The 17,617-nt window shown below is 41.8% G+C and overlaps 2 protein-coding genes across 12 annotated transcripts in view; one reads left to right on the plus strand and one right to left on the minus strand.

Moving 5' to 3' along the window:
- Window positions 1-17,617, minus strand: part of LOC145944878 (protein turtle) — a 247,977-nt gene that overhangs the window by 83,570 nt on the left and 146,790 nt on the right. The gene's annotated exons all lie outside the window — the stretch shown is intronic.
- Window positions 1-17,617, plus strand: part of LOC145944884 (uncharacterized) — a 219,505-nt gene that overhangs the window by 58,754 nt on the left and 143,134 nt on the right. The window lies entirely within an intron of this gene.

Genomic DNA, 17,617 nt, shown 5'->3' on the forward strand with positions numbered 1-17,617 from the left:
GAGGGCACCCCAGGGCGAACGTCCTTCCTCGCCCTGTCTTTCCTTCTTTTCTGTTTTCTCGGCTTTTTCACCTCGTTCTACGGAGGCATCATCTTATAGAATTGTTTTTTCGCGGAACGCTTTTTGGTTAATATTTTTCCTTCCTCGAGGACGCTCGTTCTGCGGAAAGAAGACGAGAGGGTAGGACTGTAGGAAGCTGCACGTGGGGCGCTGCGTGCGGATGAAACTAGAAATTTTGTAATTGCGGATTCATGTGTGTGTGTGTGTGTGTACGCGAAACGAAAATACAGTTCGGAAGATCGAGGTTTATCTTTCCGAATATTTGCTTCAATTGCATTTGATTAAGCATTGAAAAATAATCGACCGATATGTTTGATTGTAAAATAAAAAATATCATGTCTAGGCAAGAGAAATAAAATCTTACGCATTAATTTAATATAGATCGAGTCTAGACAACGCTTTGTGTGGAGAAAATGATGTATGTGATAAATAATTTAATGTACAAAATTTTTTATTTATCTTCAATTAATTGTTCCAAACCACTTAGTGGATAGTTTTTTAAATGACTTTATTATATCATAGTTGATAACTTCATTTCGATTTACGCCAATTTGCGTGCAGAGAAAACTCATTACAGAGTTGAGTTTGCTTAGACCGCCGCGAATAGAAAGACTTGAGGTTTGTCTTTTAAAACTAACGGATCGCCAAAGGAGGAAAACTATGTTTTATGTCGGGGGATAACGCTCACAGTTTTATGGGAACTTCTCCTGTCATCGACCGTGATTAAAGGGCGGAATTAAATCACGGCTTCAGCCCAACTTTGGGTAAACTCGCGCGCGCGTCGACTGTAAAAACATATTATTCTCATTCTTTGTATGGCGATAAAAATAATCGGTACTTCGAGCGAGCGTACCGCTATATTATTCTCATCGTATGTAACTTTCGCGAAAAGCAAATGTAAACTAAAGTTATATCCAAATGTCATCTTCTTCTGCAGTCGTCTTTCGATACCGCAATTGTATCGATCAAGATGGCGAGAATCGGGCGTCGAAGAAACGAGATATGAATTGACTGCTTTACATTCGAGCGATTCGCGCTCGTCGACAAATAGTAACAGAGAGAGAGAGAGAGAGAGGGAGGGAAGAAAAGGGAGAAAGAGAGAAATACGGATTTTAAATTTTCATAACTCAAAAACATCTGCCGCGCTCCGCTGTAGGTATAATGCGAGAAGTAAACAAACATTTGCATAATTTCTTCGCCGAGTGTATATTATTTTCTGCGGCTTTCCGCCGTCGAGGTTGAATATCGAAGGGAGAGAGAGAGAGAGAGAGAGAGAGAGAGAGAGAGAGAGAGAGAGAGAGAGAGAGAGAGAGAGAGAGAGAGAACCGAAGGCGAGTTCTCGCGCCAAGTGCGGCGCTAAATTTAATTAAGCACGCACGAGACTTTGCCCGTCGAAGGAACCAACTGTATAGCTCCTTTTCTTAATTTATTCATCCTCGGCGGAGGCCGACGCCGGCGGACGTAATTTAGCGAATCTTTCTCCGAAGGTTCCCCTTCGGATTTAGGCAGCCGTGGCTGCGATAACGTCATCGTCCGCGAGTGCGCGAGTCGTTTTTCCAAATAGAACGCTGTAAAATTTTTGCACAGCCTTGCGCACTTTAATTCCGCGTTTACGCTCCGTTTATCGAGCGCAAGGTACCTCAGGTTGAACGAGACTATAATACACTTTTAATTTAACGTTACGTTCTCTTAATAGCGGATTTAATTACTTATAGCATATAATCATTGAGATGGCGAAATATACATTAGAATTACGTTATCGTAATGTGTTAAAAAAAATTATTATATAGGCCAAAAAAATCACGGGTCAATCTCGCAAAAATATTAATATAGAAGCTTTTCGCCAAAACCAAAACCATTAGAGCTCGCGCCCGAAGCAATAATTCTGCACATTCTCGGACAAAGTCGATTTACATAAAATTACCAGCCTTATTGAAAACTCGCACCCCATATATACGTAAGCGGTTTTTTTTTTTTTTTTTTTTGAAAAAAATGCAATTTTATTTTTTTGACAGATACTGCAATTTTTTGACAGTTACTACGGTATTAAAAATACTCGAGGTATGTTTGGAAAATGTATATATTAAAATTATTAACAAAGGAGATTATCACACTTTGAAGTAATTGCTATCAATTTATTTAATGTCATATTTTATCGAGAGTTTCTTTGTATTATGAAAACATTTCTATCCAATTTTATTTTATGCTTTATACGCAATTTGAAATTTTTACGATCGGCACAATAGACGTAGTAGACATTGCGCATAAATATTGTCGCATATTGCGAGCGTGGGATAAATCGCGCCCCGTGACAAGGGAATGCAAAAACTTTCGCTGTCCTGGCATTCTCGATACAAAAGCGATGCCGTCGACGTCGTCGACGTCGGAATTGTTTCAAGCGTTTTACAAGAACGACGAACTTTTCAAGGAGGTGATGTTCTATGCCGCGCTGCCTGTTGTTACCTCGATAAATTTCAAATACAGTCGAGTGCTCGCGAAACAAGGACGCGGCGCGCATTTCGCTAAACGGACGAAACAATCGCGGGTTTTCTCCGCGCTTTCGCGCGTGAATTTTTCAAAACTCGAATTAGCCGAATCGTTCGATGTCGTCTCGACTGTTCGGCTGGCTGGAACGATCTCTAAACCGAATTCCGGACAAAAGTCAATAGATCGCGGTGAACATTGGAAAATTTCGAGAGCGCTCGAAACACGCAATCTGGGAGCTTTTTCACATGCGGTTTTTACGCGAATCGGAACCAGCGAGTAATTGACGGAGGATTTATTAATACACCAAATATACTCTCTCTTTGTCTACATTTTGCGCACTATTCCATATATTGTAAGATAAAATCATCTAAAAAATGATATCGAATATAATTATTCAATATTGCCAAAAAAATTAATGTAAATTGATATTTATTAACTGACACTTACCCTCAGAGCCTGCTGAGTCGAATCCTAAAAGCCGTCTCAGGATCTAAAACAAGAAGAGAAACAATGGTTGAGCTTAAAGGCGTGATACCGTGCGAGTCGTGTTAGAACTTTTGCAATTTACAGTCTGAAAAATCCTCCCGTAAGAGCGATCGCGTGACCAGAGAAAGGGGAGAGGGTAAATGTGAGGCTGGCGAAAGTAGCCGAGCACAAAGGCAAGGGTGCGGGAGGAAGACCGAGAGAGAGAGAGAGAGAGAAGGTTGGGAAATGCCGTGGCACGAAGGTAAAAGAAGAAGAAAAAAAAAAAAGAAGAATCTCCGGTGCGAGAGTCCTCGGACTTTCATCGATTTGGCAATCTGGTTATATCGGGACTTAATCAAAAGAGATCACTGACTTTGCATCCCTTCGAGCGATCGAGGGGAGATTGCAAGTAGAAGGTAGAATGGATAATCGGCACTCGACGATGTAATCGACTTTAATCGATTGACTACATTGAGATCGATCAATTACATTGATTTGAAACTTGTTTATGGATAGCCTTTTTTGTAGGGGAAAATTACACTTTTTCAGATTCCTGGTATTCTCTTCCGGTTTAACGCTGCGAGAACACTTTCGAAGCTTCAATATTAACTTTTTATGACTGGAAAGACGCGAGATATGCGTAGTCTACCACTGATACGGAGTCTTTCATAGTTATGAAAAACTTGGTGGTGCATCAATTTCGACGCCATTCCAAGGATTACCACTAACGCGCATTAACGGCATTTCTTTCGGCAGAGTGGAGCGCGTATTAGGATAAGAGAAAGATGGCAGGAACGCGGTCGATATACTTGTCACGGCCAGACTATTCAGTCGTTAGAAGGAAAAAAAGTGGAGAGAACGAGACTGCGGGAGCAAAGCTCTGGATATTCGTACGAAAACTGTGTCGAGAAGGGATAGACTGGCAGTAAGAGAAAATGGAGGACTTAAAAAGTAGAAATCTTGCCTCTCGTTCGCTTCTCTTTTTTCCTCCCTCTCTCTTTTTTGCCTCTTTTTTTTCAAAGTCTCGATAATGCATCTAGTATTTTATTATTTCAAAATGTCGGAACATTACGTGCGCGCGCGCGCGTCTCCGAGTATTAATGTATATTTTCTCAGGCAAAAAAATGCCCTCACAAAGAGAGGGCCGATAATAAAATAATTCACGTCACCGCCATTCGCGAGTATCGATCTGTTTAGGGAGGAGAATTCGGTCACAAAGGTCCGTAAATCGCGCCGCGTCGTAGATTATTCGCTCGAAATCGCCGCAGAATATTTGGTCGCAGTGGAAATAAATGCAACGCTCGCGGCAGAACAGAGCCCCAGGGTACGGCGAGCGGATTCTCTGCTCGCCCGAGAAGCATTTCCGGCAGGGCAACGCTGACCGTAAATTGTTAAATAGCCACACTTAACAAACCTGCTAGGCGGATCTAAAGAAAACCAATAGGAGTTTACGAGTCTGTAAAATTCGCGCGCGAGTTTGTTGAAATATAAAAGAGCTCCCGCGCGCGTAAAATTCGTCATATGTGTTGATGATCTCGCGATTCGCTGTATACTAAGAGTACAAACATTTTCTTCCTCGCGACTCCTTGCTACCAAATCTCTTGTTTAAAAATGGTACCAAACGACAATGCAATGCTCTCTCTACAAATGCTAAAGTAATATACGTATTCTTTATTTTTACACTTAACGAAATTTTAATTAGAGACTTAATTACCGAGGTATGGCAGAAATTAAGGAGGGCGAGGCGCCACACAAGTAAATTCCATTAAAATTTCACCAAGGAAAAACACGAGTCCAAATTAACTGTAAAGTCTGCACTTGAGGACCACGATCCTGCATAAAAAATAGTGACAAAACTCTCAAACTTCACGGAGAATACACAACATTCGTAAATAATTTACGACCGATGAATAATAAATTGTTAAGTCTCGCAACATACGATCGTCAAGTAGTAGTTCAGCGAGGCAAAGTTACGTTACAGCACAAACTTTAAAAGTGAGAAGAGAAAAAAAAAACTTTGGCGCGCGCGACATTGTTAAAAATAGTTCCATCGAAGTGCTAATGTGATTGCACAAAATGTTTGAAATAGCTCGCATAATTTATCATAAATGTCACGTCTGTATTTTATGAATGCGTTTGCGAGCCGAGGCGACGAGCCCGCGGACGTGACTCTAGTTTAGAATTCCGCGAACTCCATCCAACTCTCATTTACACCGAGAGTACACCGAAACTGCAACGAGGCGCGAGTGCTTTCTTTTGAAATTCGGAGCCTGGTTAATCGAACGCAAACTACGATGCCGCTGGCTATTAAACTTTATAAGATTGCTACTTGCTTATTGTGGCCGTTGTTGCAAAGCAAATATTCGCCATAGTTCAAGCAAGAATTATGGCGAAGAAAGAAGATATATCCGCGCGTTTACCCTTTACTTTCTTTCTCTTTTTCTCTCTCTCTTCTTCTACGACATTTCTAGGGCTCATTAAATCGATCTTTGACCTAAAGCTCATTGGAAATAAATAGATTTCGTCGAGGTTTCGTCCCCTTATCATTAATCCATCTTCGACAGCTCTTTCTCGTAATCCGTATCAACGTCTAGTAAGGGACTCTCGTTTGCATCCGTCCCTCTTACTGTCAACATGATCCTCCCCGAGACCTTTCATCCCTTCCGCGCTTTCCTCTTCTCTAGCACGATCTCGTATAATGTCGCGGAAAAGGGGGAAATAAAACGACTCTTTTCGATCCATGCTTTCCCGTTGCGACACGTCGAAATTGGCCTAAACTCCTAGGTAGAAGGGATCCGAGGGTGGAAGTGATCTGCCTCAGGGGCGTAATGCCCTCCTCGCCCTCCTTGCTTCTCTCATCCCTCAGAATTGGCGAGAAATCTAGGAAACTGCAGGTCCAAATCTAATCGTCCGTTCGCTCGTCCCGTGAGAAATGTCTCCGAGGAGCTACAAGACTCGACGAGAACTTCTGGTCGTGCCTCCACCCCTTTATTGGTCGAACAGGTGAGTCTTTTGTCCTTACTATTGTCTGTCGAATCCCGCAGTTCCAATTTTCTGGTGATGATGGAACGCACGGAGATTCTAAAATCTAATCAACTGGCGACAAACGACTTAATCATCTATAAAATTAAATTACAGAGCGTCGTTAAATCATTTCTGTCTCAGATAGATGAGGCGGAACGAATCGTATTCGCGGTAAACGACACTTATTTTAAATCGCTCGCTCGATATCGTGCCAAAGTTGGAAATCATCGTCTCGACTGATATCGACAAAAGCAGTCGGTTCTAACTTTAACGCGGAATGTGTGACGTTTGTATCACTGTATATCGCGTCGGGAGAATCGACTTGTCGTAAGTCTGTGTGACTCTAATTTTAGATAAATCAACTCCAGTCAGCCAATATCAATATAAACTTATCCGTCGTGTAAGTAAATCCGTGTGCGGATTGAAGGATCTACAACGTTTTTCTAGTCTATCTGAAATTTCACATACACACACACTGCTTCGTGTTTACACCAATAATCTTCATGCGGAGAGTCGACTATGAACATCGAAACGCTCGGCAGAAAATCGATGTCCTTCTCGGTACCAGGCCGGGGCATCGGTCTGGAGATGCCCGAGGAAGTTAGGACGATTGGAAGTAGGTATATAGTAGATACGATAGCTATGCACACATTAATGCATACACTTGGACTGCGTGCGTACAGGTGTATGTAATTTAATTTGGTAATCGTCGCTCGCCCATAACAGGTGGTCGGAATTTGCGGAGCGAAGTTCGGATTGAAATCGATTAGCTCTTCGCTGCAAGTTTTGTATGTGTGCTGCACTGTTAGCATTGCATTTGTGTCGTTGGATAACGAGGGTAATTTCGCATATATTTTCATCTCTCTGAATAATATCAAAATATTGTTCGCCTCTCTTTTTATTTTCGCAATTTATCCGCGGCGAATCTGATTTGATAAACAGCCTGAGTTAATTTAATAATATATATTATATGGTTAATTTAATAAATGTTAATTTAATAAATAGTTAATTTAACATGTTAAAATATTAATTTAAAGTCATATACTTTTAATTCTAAACACAAATAATATATTCGCGTAAACTCTCTCTCTTTTTTTACACCGTAATATTTATTTGACATTCTGACGGATTTGGTAATGGCTTTAACATTCTAACGGCAGCTAACTTTCCCGCCTTCCCGCATGTGCATACCAAGTTTTAAGGAAATATTACGGGGATGAAGTCAGAGAGAACTGTCTCATAAATGAGCGATTCAGCCCGACGAGAGCTTACAACCGACGAGAAAGGGAAACGGAGCATCAGAGCTCGGACCGACGAAAGCATTGAAATGCAAATGGACGGTAGCTACACACTTGTCTCACTGTTCATGCACGAACGGAGGATTGGGAACGGCGGACGTGCATCTAGCTGCCCGTCTCACGTGCGACTGGGCAAAGCTCGTTTACTGCGCAGACCGGAGCGCAACCGAGTGCAGGATGCATGAAACTCTACACATTAAGCTATTCCTCACGTTATCATCGCGCGAATTCGTATACGCGAATTATTAATACGCCTCCTATTAATAAACAATATTTCCGTCGACACTTTGCACGAATTGCAATATCAGATACCAATACGAGAAATTGTTTTGATCAACGAGTTCAATCGCCGCGCGATTAGTGTCGTGCATTTATGATGCATTTTATTAAAGCTGACTGCCCATTAATTAATGATTATCCGTCGTCCTTCTCATGCCACCTGCGGTGCAAATGAAAGCTGACGCAATCGTGGTCAGTCCGTTAACATCGATAATATGTAATTACATCTATCATCAGCCTGTCTATATACGATGCGTTTTATCTCACGGCGAGCTACATCGGATACGTTACTCTCCGATCCTTCTCATTTATTTATCTATTTGTCCTCGTATATACATGCATTGCGATGTAATAGCGGATTGTCACGGGCTAAAAGAGACTACGTTGTCGTCGACCGACCTCAGGATGATTGCTGATCGAATTACCGGACGAAACGACGTTCGACGAAGGATTCCTCGGATTCCGTAAGACCGGAAATTTAATTCCGAAGTCCGCCACAAAGGACGACCAGGCAACGGAATTAACGAATTCGACGAAAGATTCCCTTTCGGTTTCCATCCCGCACCACTAACCCCGGACTCTCTTGCTTTTCCCTCTTTTTTTTTTTTTTTCTTCTTTTTCTTCTTCTTAACGTCTTTCGCGCAGTCACCGGATGGAAGACACGATTTGTCGATTCCCGAGAAGTACGAGAAGACCGTCGTAGACTTCGACTACTTGACTCAGTTAATTATGGACTAATGGAAGCAAAAGTTCCCCCAATAAACGAACTTGAGGAGTGGTAGAGAGAAAGATCCAGGACATTATGGTCGAAAGACTAGATGGTCGTTCGTATTAGAGTCTTCGAGAAATGTTTCTTAGCGACCACCTTCTAATTATGTCAAGTATTCTACGAATTAGCGACGGAAATGCGGCCACGAGGACAGCTTGGTTTCCGTAACTCGGTTGCCATTATTACTGTGCTTGACGGAACGGCAAAATGCTAAGTTAATTTCACTCGATTTTTATTATTTTTATTACTTTTTTTACATATTTATTTATATATTCAATAAATTTTGAATATATTTTTATTCGCGTTCTTTGGACGTGAAAGAAAATAACGATTGACGGCTCTTTAAATTAAAATATTTAAATATTTATGTAATGTAAACTCACATACACATATGTTGCATCGATTTCTGATGAAAAAAGAAAACGGTTCTATTAACGGATATTTTATAGGAATACACACACACAATGTCCTTTCATGCCCGACAGAATTCGTTTGGATTCAAAGTATCGAAAAGAGTGAGATCCATAATCCGCGAAAGGTCAATTATAAAAGCGACTAAAATTGGAGACGACGCGCGGAAAGGAATATATAAGCACGGAGGAAAGCGAGAAATCGGAAGTATAATATGTACTGGTCCAGGAGAGTGCGAGAGTTTGTTTCCAACTCTCCGAAATTCCATAGTATTAATTTATCTTCGTCCCTTTAGCTTCTATCGCGGGTCTCGGAGCCCGCAGGTTCATCGATCAATGTGTCCGGTGTATGATGTGCCTTTCAGGTACTTCATCCCTCTTAACACGTACGCCGGCGCGGAACCGGAGCATTTTCTCTCTCTCCCTCCCTCCCTCACTCTCTTCCTCACGCAGAACCTCTTTTACACACCCGTGCGCAACTCCTGCGTGACTTTCGGAGTCAGTGCATTCCTCTTTATGTTCCTTCTCATTCTACAGCATAAGTTACGGTCTCTTATCCAACCATGCTGCCGGCAGTAAATATTCCTTTGCAACCAATTTCCATTTGCACGTATTTTCACCCTTCGGCTCGCTTAGTTTGCTTCGCGTACGGCCGTCGTCCTTTCTTCGCAAATATAGAAGCAAGGGGTGAGTGGAGTAAAATTAAAAGGGTTTCCGGGTTTTTCGAGTTTTGGCGAGTTGCGACTGCGAAAACAGAGGAGCGAAACGAAAAACACGCGTGCTCCACGGCGAATATCCGCAACATAATGGACACGAAACTCGAAATCGCGAAAGCGTGCGGCATGTATTATAAAAATACGAAAAATTTTACGAAAAGTTATTTCAATAACTCTCCGCCTCAGAATCCGCAACGTGCAAATTGCGCTAACGAGAGAAGAGAGAGGGCGAGCTAGATTTTTATTCGTTGATAAATTTTATTTTATCATTTTATACACACACATAGACGTACGCACACATAGACGTGTTCATTGCCATAAATGTTTCAAGCAATTTTATTTCCGACCGGGGCCTTCAACGCGCTTTCTCTCACCTTTTTCCACGATTTTTCACACCGGCGCGGAATCATTCTCGTTTCGTCGGGCGTTTCGATCCAACGCCCGTCTATTTATGTTTCTTCTAGCTCCGCTGCATAAGTTACGACTCGCCACCCTCGCGCAGTAAATATTCCTTTCTGCCTTCGTCATGCAGCCAATTTCCATTTGCGAATCCTCTCACTTGCATGAATCTTTTTTCAGTTCGCCAACGAGAAGAGGGAATCTCGCGTGCGAGAGCCCATATTGCTACACGCGCGTATTTATTTATTTATTATCCAAAACGTGCGCTCGGTCTCATGTATTCTGCATATTTTAATACAATATATTGCGCCGGAGAAATGATACACATACGCACGTATATGTATGTATTTATAAAAAAAAATGAAAAAAGAATAAATATGTTTATAAATAATACTTTAATTATGTAGCCTTCGTTTGCGCGATTATACATTTGCACAAGTGCTGATGAATATGTTAAAACACTCAGAATAAATTTCAGGAAAAATTTGCGTAGATAGAGAAAGAGAGAGAGAGAGAAAAAAAACTTTTTAATTTTTTTAAATAATATTATTTAATTTTAGAATTAAAATCTTTTATTAAAAAATTGAAATATTAAAACCAATCATCAATATATATTTTATTACAAAATGCAATCTCTTTCTTTCTTTCTTTTTATAAAGAGTTTTTAAATATGCTCAACTTCATTATCATCGTATATTGCAAAAATCTTCGCTCATATGCGAGCCCATCCATCGATTTTCTCGTTAAAATATGTCAACATTGAAAATATTCATGCGGAGCCTCGCACTGATAATGGTATCTGTTCTAGCTCGAGGCGGAACTTTATGAACAATAGAGTCAAAGGAAAAAGATTATTAAAAGCTCGTACGAGCGGTCTTTGGCAAAAAAAAAGAAGTCGGATAAAATGCGCGTACGTATTTGTTGTCCGGGAATTCGGCCAAAAGCTCGCGCGACGATCTCTTTTTCTTTCTTTCTTTTTTTTTTATTCATAATTTATGTTCCGAGGTAAATACTTTAATCTTTTTTTCTGGCGTGAAATGGAATAGTGGATTTGTCGTACGCGTCGCCTTTCGAGAGGAACGTCAGAAAGTATCTCTCATGCAAATGTATCCTTTTGCCGCATGGCGAGGAATAATAAATAAACGAAACGCTAAAAAAAATACCGAGGTGTCCGGTTGGCGCTCTCACTTTCTCTATTTTTCATTTTTCTTTTTTTTTTAGTTTTGCGCGCACGAGAAACATATTACATTAAGCTTGATTGTTCTGTTTCCTTTTTGTCCTTATCTCTCGTCGTAAGTTGTGAGTAAATAGAAAATATTAGACTTCTGTGAAACTCGCGCGCGCTCGGTTGTAATTGGAAGTGCAACATTTTCCCCCAAACACGCTCTTCTACCGTCTATTCGATGTATTTGTAGAAGTGTTAACCGCGAGATAAACTTTGTCGACTTGTTGCAAAAATTTTATTTTATTTTATTTCAATTATTCCGATCGGAGTAACGGGAGCTATAACCTGGTATAAACTATTCGATTCCTAATGAGATTATCAGGGTCCATAAAGCGGATCTATCGTTTGCAAATCATACGTAACAATAATAAATATTCGCTGTTTGCCAACACACAAATCCCAATACGATCATCATCAAACGTCCTAATACAGTCGTAATCGCGAATATATAATCTAGATTTATGGTTGCATCTACATCTAGAAATCATAAAGGTGTCGCTCGTCTCGAAGACAAGCTAGTTTATTCTTCTCCCTCTCGCTACCCCGCCAAAGCTCGCAGATATTCCCAGACGCATAATCCTCCTTCGAGCCCCGGCGATTCGAGACACGTTCGCGGATCAGCGTCAGCGATATCATCGCGGATTAAGAAGCTACAACGAGGGAGGCGAAAGAAAGGGAAGGGGAGGGGACGTTGGCAGAACCTTAAAGAAACTACCGAAAAACGGACGAGGAGAAAACAGAAGCTGCAGGTGAGAGGGAACGAGATGTAGCAGTCGGCTACAGCTCGAGAGAGAAAGGGAGACACGACCTCATAGTATCTCGCTTAGAACTCAGAGAGAGACCCGCCGGGTAAGCGGGGATGTAGCCGGCTTGAGCACGTTTGCGCGAGTTTTATCTGTCGGGTCGACCTGCCCACCTTACTTCTTAATTACCGAGCCGGCTCCGTACATTCGTTTCGCAGCTCGGAATTTGGTCTCGAAACGCTTCTGCCTCTCTTTCGCCTCTCATTCCCGCGCTAACGCCTTCTCTCTTCGCACTCGCACTGCTCCGAAGAAGCTCCGAAACTCTAATATCATAATTTAATTTTGAATAAATGAAGTTAATAATTTTCTCCTTTTCACGGTATCAATTAAATGGATCATCACCTTTTCAGAATTTCTAATAACCACGGTTTCATCATACGACGATATTAACTCATTTATCCAGCATAACGATTATTCTCCTTGATCCTACATTTTATTACTTTTCTTCAATCCATTTCATTTCTCTGCCTCATCTTTCCATCCCCGTCCGAAAGTCTTGCGGCAAACTGTGCTCTACTCTACCTTGTTCCATTTCTTTTTCCCTCAATCGTCCGACGCGTATTTCTCGCTCGCGGCTGCTCGCCATCCCGTGGGGGCAAAAGCACCACCAACCTTAGGGGTGGTTATACGGCTACTTCCCGCGCGTGAAAACCGTCCGTCTCACTTCCGGTCCGTGCCACGCCTTCGCTTTCACGTTCGCGCGAAAGCGGCGGCGGCCCTGAATTATTGCGCGTCCATGGGTGCCGTGATCGGTATAATTTATCGGTAAAAAGTTACTCGGGAGGAAAATGCGCTACTGATCACCTGTATAACTGATCACCGCGGCCGACCTGGTCGCGAGCTGGAAAACGGAGATGGATCGGGACGTGTTTATTTACGCGGCTCGCTTTACGCTTCTGTAACTACCGACGATACTAATGCGTTACACGCGTCAATGATCCATTAGAAGGTTGAGAAGCACGCAAGGGGAAAAACATACAGCATAGAGAGAATTATTAGTGATCGACGCGTCAGGAGATTTGACGTATGATAGCGCTCTCTTGGATAAAATAAATTATACATTAGAATATATTATAATATATTTCGAGAATTCCCCGAGGATTGTTAAATACGCGCCTCTAACTCCTGATGCTTACGAACGGAGCGCAAAACTGCGTGTCAACGGAAGATTATTAATTTTGTCTCGTTAAATTGCAATCGCGCGGCGGCACAAAATCGGGAACAAAAAGATTTTTTATAAAATCGGATATTGCATTTAGCGTAATCGCATATCCAGTCTCTCGACTAACACGAGAATCGCTGCATTATCGGTTTAATTTATATGCGGAACGCTCAAATAATTCGGTATAACACGGGGGATCTCCACCGAGAGAGGAAATCCCACTTGAAACCAAATTCAGAACGACCGTTGATGCGGATGAATCCGAAATCGGGGGAGGGGTAGGGGTCATTGCGTGTTATTCCGCGCTTTTAATCCGTCCCCACTCGATTATCCATTTACGGAAATAATCACCGATTTTAGTTCTAATCGGCCAAAAGCTCGATCCGATTGTATCGCGCGTATCGCGTTCATGCTTATCGGGCGAAAGAGACCGAAAATTTCATCTTATGTGTACTTATACACATTCGCTAGCTCCTTCGAAATTTTATTTCATAATACGACGATGTGCGATACGACTCGCGATTCGAGAGTGTCTGATGTTTATATCTCGCAAGCAGCGCCGGGAAATTTCTCCGGAGTATCCGTGGCTCACGAGAAGTCATAACCAGCCGAATGGCCCATTCGCTACGGGACGTAACCGATGGTAGGATTATCTCGGGGAATGTTATTAACGCACATCCGGGGCGAATCGCGACATGTGTGTGACATGAATATAAGTGTCGATTGTTCTCCGGCGCGAGTATCTCGTCTCGGTGTGCCGATTTAACGCGAGCTGCTTTGTACGCGATTCGACATTCCCTCGTTTCATCGCGAGATCCCTCCAGTTAGACGGAATGTATATGACGATTAGTCGTTCATAGCAGCTAAGAATGTACGCGGCGCGATTAATAAATCTCCAATTTCCTTTATGGCTTCCTGCGTCTGAAACTTTTAGCACGGTCGCGCGTGTCCTTGAAACTCGACTACGCGAATTTGAGGATTTATTACGCGCAAAGTTTTAAAGACACGAAGCTCCATTTGAATTTAAAAATATTCTATATACGCTCCAAGTTTCGGGGACACGAGCGCGGAAGAGTATGAAAATTGTATTATATTACGCGGCCCTTTACACGCAAGATCGAAGACCGAGAGTTTTGCAAAGACGAATTTTCTCTTATTATTAGAATTGATGCTGACGATTATATAAAAAAAAAAACATTATCTCTAAAATGATCTTTCCTTCCTTCGCCTACACGCATTCTGAAAGGAGCTCTTCCCTCTTTGATACATTTCCCGCGTTTCCAGTCCCTGATCACGAATATATGACGATTCGCGAGATAATAACGACTCGCCTAGGGGGATTGTAACGAGCGGCGTCAAAACACCCCTATTGTCAACGCCCGGCGCGTTTCCGACAGCTGGGGCGCGCTAGGCACGTAGGAAATTACACGTTGCACGTTAGAAACGCGGTTTTCGAGTTGTAGAAAACGGTCGGCATGTGAAGATGGGCGACGATCAACGGGGAGACCGAGGGCGCGCAACATGCCTAGGGAGATATCTCGACGGGAAGAGACACGTCGAACTCTCAACGGCATTCGCGAGAGGAATAAGCGACACTGATTGTCGGGATGAAATTGTGCTCGGCATCCTTCGGTCGTATACGTATATACATACATAGGTATCGAGTATTCGACAGAGAGGAGAAAAGAGGATGAGGAAGAGGAGAGAAATGCTTGAAGGAAGAAAGTCGGGGAAGATCCTTAAACGATATTCGTAAAGCTGGTCTCTCGCATTGTTCATCAAGTTCATAAAACTACGATGAGCGCTGAAGTAGCTGGATAAATTGTTCGAAAGCTCGAGCGAGAGAAAAAGAGAGGGAGAAAGAGATGGTTGAATGCGCGATAAGACGTACGTAAGGCAAGAAGCGCGAGAAAATATGCGTTGCTACTCGTGTTAATTTCTCGCAGTTATTTCGTTGGAATAAGTAAACGGAGAGACGGAAATGGCATTTACGTCACGCCGCGCAAGAAGGATGTTGCAATACGGCGAGACGGACACCAGGAATTGCAAGGTGCAATTTTGACGCATTCAAAAAATGCGACATGCTATTGCCAATAACTGACTGAAATAAACAACTCGAGAGATATTTGTCATCTGAGTTTAAAATAAATCTGTATATTTTTTATGCTAAAAATAAAATAACGAAATACTATACAAATTGTTTGAAAAATTATCTGAGACTCGTGGAATCTAAAAATTATTCTTTTTCTAAGATATCATTTTAATTGTTAAATGAGTTTAGGCTCTTTTAAAAAATTGTCTTACATATTTAAAAAAAATACATTGCTGTTTTATTTAAATTAAAGCTGAAATTAAATAAAGTTATATATAGTAATCAATCAATCGTACCTCAAATTATTATCGCGAGTAATGACAAAAATTTGAATGCACATGTATATGTTATGACACGATATGATGCATCCAATTTTTATGGCGACACATATCGACTGCGATCAACGCGTATGTGTATATTCTCTCTTTAAGGCTACGCTTAAGCATAAAATTACCGAAGGCTTGTTCGATTGTAACGAGTATGTATGAGAGGAATGAAGCGCGAATATAAAATCTGGCATTTGTGAAGCACGAATGTAAATTTCGGCGTGTTAAAACGACAGAGCGTTAAATGGCATTGTGTGTTTAAATGACATATATATCCCCGTATTTATTTGCGGGACAAAGTCGATGTAATTTACAGTTTGTGCGAGAAATTTTCCGTTTTTGCTAGGAATTAAGTATTAACTTGTGTGGAGAGATTTTCGGCAGCCGCACGATCGGTCCGTTTAATTTGCGCGCTCGCTGTAAATTGTTAATAGCATTTTATATGACGGTGTATTGCACGCGCGTGCGCGCCCCATTGCACGTATCGACTGTGCAATTTATTATCGAAAAAGCCGGGCACCCGGCTCGCCAATCAACATGATGCGGTATTCGAACTACTGCTGATTACATGCAGCGCAGTCTACAAACAAAATTTAATGAAATTTGATTGCGTCGATCGAACGTTTTAGCCCAGCAGTTAATACATCAATAAATGTGCATTATATCAATATACTATATACTCGTCGGTGTGCAACGTTCGTTATTGCTTCGCCATAGTTTTACCATTAATTTATACCGGAGAGATAATATCGAGAGATAATATTGAGATAGTAACAGTAACTATCATTATTTACGCGGTACAAACGCGAGGGGGTGGCTCGAATTCCATCTAGGGCAGAGAGGAAGATGGCAAGAGAGAGCCCGTATTCTCCTCCCTACACACACACACATACACACATACATACACATATATGTATAGCGACCGTCCGATACCGAGCTCTGTTTGCTCAGCACGAAGATCGGCCTCCAGTGTCAACAAGAGACGTGAAATCGGACAGGCACATTTATGCGATAAATGCGCGGCGAGAATACGGGACCGAAGATATAGATCATCGTACCCTTCGTTCGCGGACACCCGGTCCGTGATAAACTGGAGACGGAAGCAGGATTTATGTTGCACATCGCTCGAGAGACAAGAGTTTGCGCGCGCTAGAAATCGTAAGCACTTTGTGCGCGCGACCGTACACGAAATGACACGAACGCAAAACGCAATCGTGTAACGACCGAGAGCCTCTCTCTAGTGGACATCTGGCATGTAAGTGCCAATAAATCTGTACGTCGCACTGGGAGACATACGCGAATCTCGAACGTATCTCGTACGTGCTTCGAAAGAAAGTCAGCGTCGAGATATCACACGTGGAATTCGTGTTTCGATATCAGCTTAAAAAAAAAAAGAAAAAGAAAAAGATAACGAATGATCGTCGGCGTTAAGCCGACGGAAACGAGATGCTTTTCTCTTTATCGCGAGCGAAAATTCGATGCAATTGAATTTCGCTGGATAAATGCTCTCTCGACGAGAAAAAGGGACGGAAAAAAAGAGAGGGATACTTCTCTATAATACAAGTAGCCGACGTGCGTTCGCCGCAAAAGAAGACATTTTTTTTAACTCGTTTTCATTAATGCACGAGTGGGAGAGTAATGGAGGATAACGCGGATTATCTGCCCATATTGTAAAACGCTCGGCGATAACCGACGAATTGACGCCGATAGGAAACGAAAATCCGTCCGGCAAATAAACAACGAATATATGCGAATCGAAGCTGGTATACAAATCGCGAGTTTCCATACATTCGGCTTCTGTGTAGTGAAAAAAGCCACGAGATATTTGTAAATCCCGTAAAAATATGAAGGATTGACGCGCGATTCATTCGTTTTACAAGAAAGAAATGGTTTGAGATTTCGACGTTTTTGAAATTCCGATAGAAAATTTTCTCGTCAGACATTTTTTACGTCAATTTTAAACTTGAGAAAATAAAGTCGTTATCGAGACAATTTGGTTTGATAATTATAATCGATCGAGTAACAAGGAGTCGTCAAATTAAAAGCTATACTACTGAAAAGGAGCGGACGGCTCCGTTTTAAAGTCGTTACTCGTATATAAG

The sequence above is a fragment of the Prenolepis imparis genome, unplaced genomic scaffold (assembly GCF_030444845.1).
Source record: "Prenolepis imparis isolate NDT839.2.m4 unplaced genomic scaffold, iyPreImpa1.0 SCAF_13, whole genome shotgun sequence".
Classification (NCBI taxonomy): domain Eukaryota; kingdom Metazoa; phylum Arthropoda; class Insecta; order Hymenoptera; family Formicidae; genus Prenolepis; species Prenolepis imparis.